Source organism: Medicago sativa, chromosome 3, assembly GCF_051527215.1.
Source record: "Medicago sativa cultivar Bolivia chromosome 3, Bolivia_mono, whole genome shotgun sequence".
NCBI lineage: Eukaryota > Viridiplantae > Streptophyta > Magnoliopsida > Fabales > Fabaceae > Medicago > Medicago sativa.
The window spans coordinates 85,564,351-85,577,042 of record NC_140751.1 but is presented as its reverse complement, the minus strand read 5'-3'; positions in this window follow the sequence as shown (position 1 = coordinate 85,577,042).

Here is a 12,692-nt window from a genome sequence, read left to right as displayed (position 1 = left end):
TGATCGGATTGCTCCGAAACCTGCCTAGAAGATAAGAAAAATAATAATCAAGGAACAAGACTCACATAGAAAAGACTTTTACGAGACTCCGCCCCTCAAAATCCAAAATTCCATTGTTTAGACTCATTTTTTCTTTTTTTAAAATTTTCCAATATTCTTATGAAAATTCGAAAAACAATTGAATTACCTTCATTTGATTTTTAGAATTTTGTGCTGTTTTTTTTATAATTTTATTTGACAGGTTTTATCATTTCTTACTTTGTTTTTTTTATTGTTTCTAAAAACAAAATTCGCAACTGCTGAAATCAGAGCGATTTTGATTGTTGCCTATATATAAGATATTTCTGAAGGTGAGAAAAACACAAGAAGGGGGGTTGAATTGTGTTTTTGAAAAATTCTTCGTTTCTCCTAAAAACTGAACACACTGATCAGAAGCTAAGTGAGACAGCTTCTGAAGTGATAATCAGAATCTAAATGCAGCGGAATAAAACAGAGAGAGAGAGAAGAAGAACGACACAAAGCAATTATACTGGTTCCTTCCACCATCCGGAAGTAGTCCAGTCCCCCTTGCACTTCCAAGGAGATTTCACTATGAGTAATATCTGATTACAAATGCTCAAGCACACAAGCAAGAGACTTCCAATGCTCAAGCACACAAGCAAGAGACTTCCTTTGCTCAAGAACACAATCAAGAGACTTCCTGCTCAAGCACAACTGCAAGAGACTTCCTAACTAAACAAAATTACACAGAAAATTGTTTAAGGTTGAACACTTGATATACAATCAGAGGTGCTCACAATACAAATCAGATACAGACTCAATGGACTTAAGAATTTCTAAGATATGACTTTGAGACACAGAAATTCTAAGTGAATGCAGAACAATTTCAGCAGAGGTTTGGTACTTGTGAAAATCTTGTGAGTCTTTCGTTCAGCGTTCTTGCATTACCAATTCTCTAAGTCTTCACTCCTTTATATAGAGGTGTGAGAGAGACGTTGTGAAATTGCCAGCACACCAAAGAGTCGTTGTTGAAGCTTGATCTTTCACCAATAATCTTTTGCCTGATTTGGCTGTTGTCCTATGAAGAACAAATTTGAAATCCATTCCTTATCCAAAGGAACATCTATGCAGGCGAAACCGTATTCTGGAGCTGTTTTCTTGTCCTGTAGTGCGGACACAAAACAGAGTAGTGGAGAACGTGGTTGTACAATTCGTACAAAGTACAATGTCAACGCTTTCGTCCAAATTGCAAACACACGCCTTCAAACACCTTTGAAATGACCGTTGCAAACTCCACTAATCCTTTGTTTGTGTTTTCGAATCCAATAGACAGCTTTTGCATTGATGATTCTTCAATTCTTGATTCTTTGCAAATCCAGTTGATATTCAGCTTCTGGTGAAATGGCTTCTGATGAGGCAGCTTCTGATGATGCAGCTTCTGATGATATGACTTCTGCAGCTTCTGATGACGCAGCTTCTGATGATGTGGCTTCTGGACCTCTTGTCTTCAGAAGCACTATTCTTCAGGAGCAGCTTACTTCAGGAGCGCTATTTCTTCAGGAGCGCTTTTTCTCTTCAGTAGCAAGATGCCTTCAGGAGCGTCCAAGCTTCAAATTTTTGTTGTTTCCATAGCTCTTTATTTGCTCATTCAGAACCAATGATGATGTAACTTTATAATTATGGTCCTGTACACTTGAACAAATATTAGCTAGTCCAATTTACAATTTTTAATACCTTGTTATCATCAAAACCCTTTAAGGTTCATTGTTAAACACATTTTGTTCCAACAATCTCCCCCTTTTTGATGATGACAAACAAAAGTATTTAAAATTGATCAATTGTTGTTAATCTAATTAACAAGTTGACTTTGGGGTTCTGAGGTTTGTAAGCTCAGAATCTGAGGTTTGTAAGCTCAAACTCCCCCTGAGTCTGATAGTCTTTAAGGTGAGGTTTGTAAGCTCCCCCTAAGTTCTATCCAGGTTAATTAAATTCATTTTTCGCACAATAATATTATCAGAGCTTAAAAACAAAATTGAATCATTGAAAGAATTAATTTATAGATAAGAAGAATGGTTCAATTAATTTTACTTGAATTTTGATACTCCTTCGTTCGTTCATAGCTTATACCAATAAGGTAAAAAAAATGATAGAAGGTTTTCAAAAATTTCAAATGCCATTAATGGGGCTCAGAGCCTTTAAATACTTGTCACATATACTCCCCCTTTTGTCATTATCAAAAAAAATTAAAATAAATTTAAGCATAAAAGACAAAAAGATATGAGAAAAACTCAAACAGGAGAGAGTATAAAAGAAAATGAACTAAATAAGTCAGAGCAAAATATATGAACATGTATATCAATTGTCAGAAGCAGCTAAACAGTCAGAATCAGTAAGCATTCAGAAGCAAGAGAAATAAGACAAGATGGTTTCAGAAGCATGGACTAAGAAATTTTAGAACAGACAACAAACAAAGAAAAACACAAGGGTGTGAAACTAAGGGTTGGTTTGTTGTTGTTTCTTCATCTCTTCCATTTCTTCAATCTTCTTCTTCAACAGTTCTTCAAGTTGTTGTTGCCTCTGAAGAAGAGCTTGTTCCCTTTCTCTAGCTTCTTGCTGCTGCTGTGCTATCTGTTTCTTCAGAAGCTTACACAACCTGGCTTCTCTGGTCAAGTAATCCGTTTCAAAGAAGAAAGGCTGGTTTGCCAGGAGCAGTGTAGAACTTCTTACTCTAAGACTCTGATTCAGATTTTCCATTAGCCTTCTGACTGAAGCTTGCTTGATTCTGATGCATTTAACCCTTATGCTTTCAATTAGCTCAGTTGCCCGGTTCTGAAGAGATGCCCAGGAGTCATCATATGCACTTGTGAGATCAATTGTCCTTCGTTGATCCACAAGATTATGCAACTGACTCAGGATTGAGAGAAGCTCAGAATTAATATATCCAGATTCCAGGATGTTTGAGGGTGGTTGTTCAAGGATTTCAAGATCAGAATCACTGATTTCCAAATCTTGAACAGGGTTAGGAACTGGAATGGTAAAGTGTGTTTGTGTGTTTGAAGATGAAGGCTGGTCAGAATCAATGTGTGTGGTGGAGGTTGAGTCTTGAACATTGACTAGAGAAATGTCAACATCCATGGGAGTTGGTTCTGGAGAGTGTTCAGGTAAAGGTTGAAATTCAGTTTCAGTTGGTGGTTGTTGTGGTGAAGTTGTTGTTTGATTGTTGAGTTGGGGGTCAATGATGGCTATTGGTGATTGTGGGGGTGTTGTGGGTTTTTGTGGTTCAGGTGTTTGTTGATGGGGGTTTTCTGAAACAACATTTTCAGAAGCAGCTGCTTCTGGAGTTGTTTCAGAGGCCTTTTCTGTTGTAGATTTGTCTATGGGTAACTCACCTGAGTAGTGGAGAGCAAGATTGTCTAAGACAGAAGTGTCTTCTATTGGTTCAGGTGCTGATGGTGAAGAGGGTGAAGTGGGGATAGAGGTGACTGGAATCTGGATTACCTGATCTGCAGGGTCAGCTTCAGAAGTGATCTTCTGTGGATCAGCAGATTGAGAAACTGCTTCTGAAGTTCCTTCTTCTGGAGCATTTTCAAAGACGAGCATCATATCGTCTTCCTCATTGTCTTCAGTAGGTTTACCAGCAATGGCTCTTACTTCAGCCAGTTTATCTTTGTAGAACCTATCACAGTCCTCCAATCCCAAAGCCTTGAGCTTTTCATCTCTTTGATGAGTGTATTGAGCTTTTTGATCCTTTCTTTCTGATATAAGATCAGCAGCACGTTCATCTGCCATCCTTTTCCTTATTCCTGTCATCTCAACCATAGGACTCACAAGTTGAAGGGGAGCCTTCTTCTTCTTCAGCTTGGGATCAGCCTCCTCTTTCTCTATTTCTTCAAGAGCTTCATCCAGCTGCTCTTGAGTGATTACCAAGTCTGCCTTACCTTTTCTCCTCTTCTGTGGAATAGAAGCAGCACCAACCTTCTGCATCTTTCCTTTTTCCTTGATAAAAACAGGTTTAGCAACTTCTGACTCAGTACTAGTTCTGGCCTTCTTTCCTTTAGTAGGAGCAGCTTCTGATTCAGAACTAGTTCTGGCCCTTTTCCCTTCAGGTGCCTCAGAAACAGCAGCTTCTGACACAGCAACTGCCTTGGCCTTCTTGCCTTTCCCTTTAGCAAGAGCAGCTTCCTCCTGAGACCTTGCATCTTCCTCCAAGACGTACTCAGCTACTGATTGAACTAGGAAATCAGAGTCACTTTCCTTAAAGATGGGAGGAAAGTCCCTGATTATCTCAGTTTCAGCAGTTGTCATTTCTAACCACTTTTCATCTTCAGGGGCTTCTTTGATGAACTTCATATAGCATAAGCTCCTGCTACTGATAGTCCTTTCAGCAGTAGAGACTACGAAACATTTATCAGAAGCACTCCTTGTCCTTTTTAAGAACTCCAGCACCCTTCCTTGATGAAAGATTTCAGAAAGCAATCTTCCATAGGGTACTTGTTTTCTTCCTCTTGTAGTGCTTTCGTTTATGGCCCAGCAGAGATGATCCATTACATATCTGGGGAAGTTTATCTTTTCAAGATTGGTCATGAAATAAATTGCTAGCTTCTGTTGGTTGTTGGGTTGGTCAGACCCTCCTGCTCTTTGAAAGAAGCAATCATTACTGAATTTCACCAACATTCTGTTGTGAATCTCCATCTCTGAAGGCTTGGCATCTTTCTTCCCACCCAGAAGAGAGTTGTAGTAACCTTTTAGCAGGACATCTTCCTTCCTGACTATTTCTTGGAATCTTCCCTCTGCATGCATCCTACAAGCTTTAGCTATAACGTCCTCAGTGATGGTTATAGGAATGCCCATCACTTCAGACCTTATTTCTAAGCTATCAAATGATGTAGGATTCATATCCATGACCATTTTCCCTTTCTTTGACCCCGCTTGTTTGCTTACGACTTTTGCAGGCTTTTCATTGTACACTTCAGCTTTTAACCAAAAGTCCTTGACCAAGTTCACATATGTTGGCCCATTTAGCATCTTGAAATACTCAGACATCATCTGAGTTTCTATCAAACCTTCCATGTTTACTTCATACTTCTTGAGTGAAGCAAAATCCACCGGTGACTCTACTTGAACTATTAAGGATTCCCATGGAATATCCATAGTCTTCTTTTTGTAGATGGACCCAGATTCTGATACGCTTTGCTTGTTTGATGTAGATTCTGAAACTTTTGAGCTTGATGATGCCATTTGATGATTTACGAAGATTTGAAGAAGATGAAGATTTTAGGGTTCTAAGGTTGAGAGAATGCGCTTACTTCGCAAGAGGTTTGAGAGCAAATGTGTTTGTTGTGAGTGAGTAGTGTGTGAATTGTCAAAGTGTTAAAAGTAAAACGATTGCAATTCAAAAGAGACAAACAAACATAACATTAATGACAAAATTGGGGGCGCGTGAAAAGTACTTTCAAAGCTTTTAAATCATCATTGCCCTTTTAGTTATACACCAACACATATAGGCCACGTAAGAAGTTCACAGAGTAACTACCAAGTTAGTGGGCCAGAAGTTACTTTTTAAAAGGTAACTTCCAACGTTTCCACTAATTCAACTATTCAGAAGCAACAAATCCAGCTTCTGGACTTCAGATGCTGACGTCATCATCAGAAGCGAGTTTTCCTCAGAACCTCAATAAAGAGCTTCTGATGGACTACCGCTTCTGAACTAACTTCAGAACCTAAAATCCTATTCAGGAGCAAGCAAGCATTTAATCAGATACAAAGTGCATGTTCAAATTTTTCTTTATAAAATCAAATCTTTCAACAGTTAAAGGCTTAGTAAATATATCAGCCCATTGATTTTCAGTATCAATGAATTGTATATCTAAAATTCCTTTTTGAACATAATCTCTGATAAAATGGTGTTTGATTTCAATGTGCTTCGCTCTTGAATGCAAAATTGGATTTTTAGACAAACAAATAGCAGCAGTATTATCACAATAAATGGGAATACTGTTAGCAGTTATCTGATAATCTTCCAACTGATGTTTCATCCAAAGTAGTTGTGTACAACAACTTGCAGCTGAAATGTATTCTGCTTCTGCTGTAGACATAGCAATAGTTGTTTGTCTTTTGCTAGCCCAGGATATAAGATTATCACCCAGAAATTGACAATTGCCACTGGTTGACTTTCTTTCAATCCTATCACCAGCATAATCAGCATCACAGAATCCAATTAGCTTATAATCTAAGGATTTCCTATAAAGGAGTCCAAGATTGGTCGTTCCTTTCAAATACCTGAAGATTCTCTTGACAGCAGTCATATGAGATTCTCTAGGATCTGATTGGAATCTTGCACACAAGCATACACTGAATAAAATATCTGGCCTAGATGCAGTGAGGTATAACAAAGAACCAATCATACCTCTATACAGCTTCTGATCTACTTTAGTTCCTTCATCTTCTTTGCTCAGGTTGTACGTAGGATGCATTGGAGTGTTCATCACTTTACAATCTTCAAGTTTGAACTTCTTCAGAAGCTCCTTTGTGTACTTTGATTGATGAACATAGACTCCATCTTTGCATTGATTGATTTGAATGCCAAGGAAGAACTTCAGCTCTCCCATCATGCTCATTTCAAATTCATCCTGCATTAACTCAGAAAATTCCTTGCAAAGAGATGCATTAGTAGAACCAAATATTATATCATCAACATATATTTGCACAACAAGAATATCTTTCCCAAGGGTCCTTCTGAAGAGTGTAGTGTCAACCTGTCCTCTCTTAAAATCATTTTTGATTAAGAAATTACTTAGTCTATCATACCAAGCTCTGGGAGCTTGTTTCAAGCCATATAGTGATTTCTTCAATTTAAAAACATGGTCAGGATATTTAATATCCTCAAATCCAGGAGGTTGCTTAACATACACTTCTTCTTCTATGACACCATTGAGAAATGCACTCTTGACATCCATCTGATATAATATTATGCCATGATTAACTGCATAGGAAAGAAGTAACCTGATTGCTTCCAATCTTGCAACTGGAGCAAACGTTTCAGTGTAATCAATGCCTTCTTGTTGACTATACCCTTGTGCAACAAGCCTGGCTTTGTTTCTTGTTACTTCACCTTGCTCGTTCAGCTTGTTTCTGAATACCCATTTTGTTCCAATAATGTTCTTGTGCTGAGGTTTGGGTACCAGATCCCACACATCATTTCTTTGAAATTGATTCAACTCTTCTTGCATAGCTAGGATCCATCCATCATCTGAAAGTGCTTCATCAACTGTTGTAGGTTCAATCATTGAGATTAGTCTAATCATTGACTCTTCTTGTCTGAAATGTGATCTTGTTCTTCTTGGACTATCTTTGTTTCCAATGATTAGCTCTTCAGGATGTGAAGACTTGTGTTTGAATGTGTTTCTGGGAGGATCTTCTTGATGTGAGTCATCTTGTGCTTCATCAGAAGCAGCTTCATCTTGTGCTTCTGATGTGGGTTCAGCTTCTGGACTATTTTCAGACTCAGCCATCTGATCAGGTTCTGGAGTAGCTTCAGGAACCTGTATCTCTGCAAAACTTTCACCTTGCTTTGAAGTTTTATCTTCAAGCTCTTTGTCATCAAATTTAACGTGCATAGATTCTTCAACACAGAGTGTTTCTGAATTATACACCCTGTATGCCTTTGACCTTTCAGAGTAACCTAAAAAGATTCCTCTTTGGGCCTTGGCATCAAATTTCTTTAGGTAGAGCTTGTTGTTCAGAATGTAACATGTACATCCAAATTGATGAAAGTAAGAGATATTGGGTTTTCTTCCTTTAAAGAGTTCATATGCTGTTTTCTCCAAAATAGGTCTAATATAGATCCTGTTTTGAACATAGCATGCTGTATTCACTGCTTCTGCCCAAAAATGTTTTGGTAAATTGTTTTCATGAATCATGGTTCTGGCCATTTCTTGTAAAGTTCTATTCTTTCTCTCTACAACCCCATTTTGTTGTGGTGTTCTAGGAGAAGAGAATTCATGGAAAATTCCATGTTTTTCACAAAAAGCTTCAAATGGCTCATTTTCAAATTCTCCACCATGATCACTTCTGACTTTCAAAATTTTTGATTCTTTTTCAGATTGAATTTGAGTGCAGAAGCTACTGAATACATCACACACAACATCTTTACTCTTTATGAATTTCACCCAAGTCCATCTGCTGTAATCATCAACAATGACTAATCCATATCTGCTTCCATATAAGGATGCAGTACTTACTGGTCCAAATAAATCAATATGGAGTAATTCTAAAGGTCTTGAGGTTGAAACAATATCTTTTGTTTTAAAAGATGATTTCACAATTTTCCCTCTCTGACATGCACCACAGAGTGCATCTGAATGATAGTCAATGTCTGGTAGCCCTTTCACAAGTTGTAACTTACTAAGCTTAGAGATTAACCTCCAATTAGCATGTCCCAACCTTCTGTGCCACATCCATTTCTTATCATTCACTGATAGTAGGCAAATCACCTTCTGATCAGCCAGTTCAGAAAAATTGATTTTATAGACATTGTCAACTCTCTTTCCTTTGAACACAATGGATTTGTCTTCCTTGTTGATTACTGTACAGTTGGGTTTTTCAAAAAGCACATCATAACCATTATCACAAAATTGACTAATGCTCAAAAGGTTATGTTCAAGACCATCTACCAACCATACATTATTAATTGAGGTAGAGGAGTTACCAATAGTTCCTGTACCTATGATCTTGCCTGACTGGTTGCCTCCAAATTTCACATTTCCTCCCTCTTTCATTGTTAGGCTGAGGAACATGGACTTGTCTCCTGTCATGTGTCTTGAGCAACCACTGTCTAGGTACCATGATCTTTGCTTTGGCACTGCTCTTAGACATACCTGCATCATTGACATTTTTAGATTTAGGTACCCATTGTTCTATGGGTCCTGGAAGGTTAGTACTTAAGGCTTTACTCTTCACTTCTTGTACCTTGTGCTGTGAGTTGGGTTGCTTCTGATTAACCATCACCTTAGGTTTTGGTACTTCAGAAGCAGTAACTGTCTTCTTCTGAAACTTAGACTTCAGAACCCCAGATTTTGGTTTCACCAGACTCTGAGGAATAGGTTCTGATCTTTTCAGGATCCTAACCTTTGAAGTTTTGGAATCAGATTTGATCATAGCCTTTGACTTAGAGTTCTTTGGCTTTGAAGTAATCTTAGCCTTAGAACTAGAAGCTTCAGGTTCTGATTGAACAACAGTTTCCAACTCAGCCCCTTCTGGTACAAAGAATGTTTTCAGACCTTCCTTGATGCATTCACAACAAGACTTTAGATTGGTTTTCTCCAGTTTCACTTCTGGAAAGCCAATTCCTCTGCCATTGTTCTTGTAAATGCTATAAATCATAGAAGCTACTCTGCTTCTGTCAATGCCAGATATAATAAAGTCTTCAAGAGCAATTTCATGGTTACTTAAAGGTTTTTCATTACACTTTTCTTGTAGCTTCTGACATAAGAACCTGAGCTGATCTTCATATGTTTTACACATGAAGTCAAAGCCCCTAAGTCCTTGTTCAGAAGCTTTCAGATCCAATAAAGTTGATTTTTGCTGTTGTACCAAATCAGCATATTTTTCTTTTAAATCCTTCAACTCATTGGTTCTTACTTCAAAATGTGTAAGAAGTTCTTTAAGTGACTCAACAAGTTCATCTCTGGGAATTTTGGAATATACCTCATTTTCATCTTCTGAGTCTGAATCTGACCCAGCTTCTGAAGTTGCTGTTGCTACCAACCCAACAGCTACCTTTGCATCTTCATCAGCTTCCTCTTTATCAGATCCAGATTCACTACCCAAATCATCCCAGGTTGCCATTAAACTCTGCTTAATCTGCTTCTTGAGTTTGCTTGGTTTGAATGTAGACCTCTTTGACTTGTCCTTTGACTTTTCTCTTTGAAGATCAGGGCATTCAGCAATGAAGTGTCCAGGCTTCTTACAGTTGAAGCATCCCTTCTGATCTTCTTTCCTTGAGCTTCTGGAGTTACCCCTTCTGGAGAGAAACTTTCTGTTCTTCTTGGCCAGATATTGAAGTCTGTTTGAGAGCATGGCCATTTCTGCAGCATCTGGTTCAGAATCTGAACTTGACTGTTCTTCCTCTTCAGATTCAACCACTTTGAGAGCTTTTGATGACTTGCCTTTGGATGGAAGAGCTATTGATTTACTCTTCTTAGTAGACTCATGTTCATTAAGACTTAACTCATGAACTTTGAGAGAACTAACAAGATCTTCGACACTTAAAGTGTTTAAATCTTTAGCTTCCTCAATGGCAGTCACCTTCGGTCTCCATCTGGCAGGTAAGCTTCTGAGAATCTTGCTTACATGATCAGAAGCAACATAGCTCTTCTTTAGAATCTGTAGACCAGAAACTAAGGTTTGAAACCTTGAGTACATCTCCTCAATAGTTTCATCATCCTTCATTTTGAATAACTCATACTGATGTACAAGCAGGAGAGCCTTTGCTTCTTTGACCTTCTTGCTCCCTTCATAATTTGAACAGAGAGAAGCAAACATAGCTTTAGCAGTGGATTTGTCACTCATCTTCATGTATTCTGCTTTGGGTATGGCAGTGACAAGAGCTCCTCTGATAATATGATGCTTCTTGTAAAGTTTCCTCAGTTCTGGAGTATGTTTCTTTCTATCCACAGCAGCTCCTTCTTCATCAAGGACTAAACCACCAACGCCGTCTTCCAGAATATCCCACAATTCTTCATCTAGGCTCATGATGTAACTGTAAAAATTGGTCTTCCACCAAGAGAACTCTTCAGCATCTCCATTGAACTTTGGAACTTTTCCAACACTGGTTTTCTTACTATCACTATAATCATGTGAGACATTTTTATAGCTAGTATCACCATCAGGAGGAGGAGTAGTCATGTTTTTCTCAGATCTTTGACTGTTGCACGGTTAAGTGATACACAACAGACCAAGGCTCTAGATACCAATTGAAGGTGAGAAAAACACAAGAAGGGGGGTTGAATTGTGTTTTTGAAAAATTCTTCGTTTCTCCTAAAAACTGAACACACTGATCAGAAGCTAAGTGAGACAGCTTCTGAAGTGATAATCAGAATCTAAATGCAGCGGAATAAAACAGAGAGAGAAGAAGAAGAAGGACACAAAGCAATTATACTGGTTCCTTCCACCATCCGGAAGTAGTCCAGTCCCCCTTGCACTTCCAAGGAGATTTCACTATGAGTAATATCTGATTACAAATGCTCAAGCACACAAGCAAGAGACTTCCAATGCTCAAGCACACAAGCAAGAGACTTCCTTTGCTCAAGAACACAATCAAGAGACTTCCTGCTCAAGCACAACTGCAAGAGACTTCCTAACTAAACAAAATTACACAGAAAATTGTTTAAGGTTGAACACTTGATATACAATCAGAGGTGCTCACAATACAAATCAGATACAGACTCAATGGACTTAAGAATTTCTAAGATATGACTTTGAGACACAGAAATTCTAAGTGAATGCAGAACAATTTCAGCAGAGGTTTGGTACTTGTGAAAATCTTGTGAGTCTTTCGTTCAGCGTTCTTGCATTACCAATTCTCTAAGTCTTCACTCCTTTATATAGAGGTGTGAGAGAGACGTTGTGAAATTGCCAGCACACCAAAGAGTCGTTGTTGAAGCTTGATCTTTCACCAATAATCTTTTGCCTGATTTGGCTGTTGTCCTATGAAGAACAAATTTGAAATCCATTCCTTATCCAAAGGAACATCTATGCAGGCGAAACCGTATTCTGGAGCTGTTTTCTTGTCCTGTAGTGCGGACACAAAACAGAGTAGTGGAGAACGTGGTTGTACAATTCGTACAAAGTACAATGTCAACGCTTTCGTCCAAATTGCAAACACACGCCTTCAAACACCTTTGAAATGACCGTTGCAAACTCCACTAATCCTTTGTTTGTGTTTTCGAATCCAATAGACAGCTTTTGCATTGATGATTCTTCAATTCTTGATTCTTTGCAAATCCAGTTGATATTCAGCTTCTGGTGAAATGGCTTCTGATGAGGCAGCTTCTGATGATGCAGCTTCTGATGATATGACTTCTGCAGCTTCTGATGACGCAGCTTCTGATGATGTGGCTTCTGGACCTCTTGTCTTCAGAAGCACTATTCTTCAGGAGCAGCTTACTTCAGGAGCGCTATTTCTTCAGGAGCGCTTTTTCTCTTCAGTAGCAAGATGCCTTCAGGAGCGTCCAAGCTTCAAATTTTTGTTGTTTCCATAGCTCTTTATTTGCTCATTCAGAACCAATGATGATGTAACTTTATAATTATGGTCCTGTACACTTGAACAAATATTAGCTAGTCCAATTTACAATTTTTAATACCTTGTTATCATCAAAACCCTTTAAGGTTCATTGTTAAACACATTTTGTTCCAACAATTTCAGATTATATAATATGAACCATATTTTTTTGTTCAGATTATATAATTTGAACGACGGGGATATTTCAGGAATAAGCCATAGGGCATGTGAGAAAGTCATAGGGTGAGAAAAGTAATTCTCTAACTTTATAGTATAAAGTTAGTTGAGCCTATTAAGTGTAGACTCAACTAGAATTAGACCTCAAGAATTTCTTATTACCCCCTCCCTCCTAAGCTTCCCTATAGTTTTCTCATTTTACCCTGTTCGGATTCTATAATCCAAAGTTTGTTTT